Genomic DNA, 721 nt, shown 5'->3' with positions numbered 1-721 from the left:
AAAGAGAACAGATGTTTTTCTCTTCAAAGCAAATTGGTCATTGAGATCGAAAAGACAGCATCTTCAATTGAGTATCTTCGCAATATTCGTGTACTTACCTTGTGAAAGATTTGCGAAATCTCTCTCATTTCAATAAAAAGAGACATTTTTCGCATCATTTGGATCTGTTAAAAAAATCAAAACTTTCGTAAAGAAATTAGGTGAAAAATCGTATATCTTTAATAATTTGTTTGCGCAATTTTTAACACTGATAAAAACATTGATTATGAGCCGTTGTCCATAAATCCGTAGGTAATGCCCGTAAAAATTGGCTAAAACAAGAAGCGGTTAATTTTACTCGGATTAGTTTGTCTCAGTAAATAAGCAATACCGTTTTTTTCTAAAATGTGTCATAATAGGTGTGTCATATTCTTACATAGCAAAAATTCATAATGCTTGTGTTGTTCTTTTTATCCTTAAGATGAGCTAGCCCACTTAAAACAGTTTGGGATGCAATTTGATCTGCCGCATTCTGATTTCAGCAGTTTTTAGTTCAAACTCAGGATCAGAAAAAAAGATGCGACATGTTGAAATAACTCATTTTACTGTCTAAGATTTTTGCAAATGTGTTCTATTGCCGTAAAAATGAAAAGATTATAATTAATTCGTTTTCAGTACGTTACAATAACAGAAGAAAGAACTGCGATAAGCCCCGTACAGAATGGATTTTTCGTTTTTATGA

Source organism: Convolutriloba macropyga, chromosome 11 (assembly GCF_964194025.1).
Source record: "Convolutriloba macropyga chromosome 11, txConMacr16.3, whole genome shotgun sequence".
In the NCBI taxonomy this organism is placed as follows: Eukaryota; Metazoa; Xenacoelomorpha; order Acoela; family Convolutidae; genus Convolutriloba; species Convolutriloba macropyga.
The sequence above is the reverse complement of the archived record's forward strand: the minus strand, read 5'-3'. Positions refer to the sequence as shown.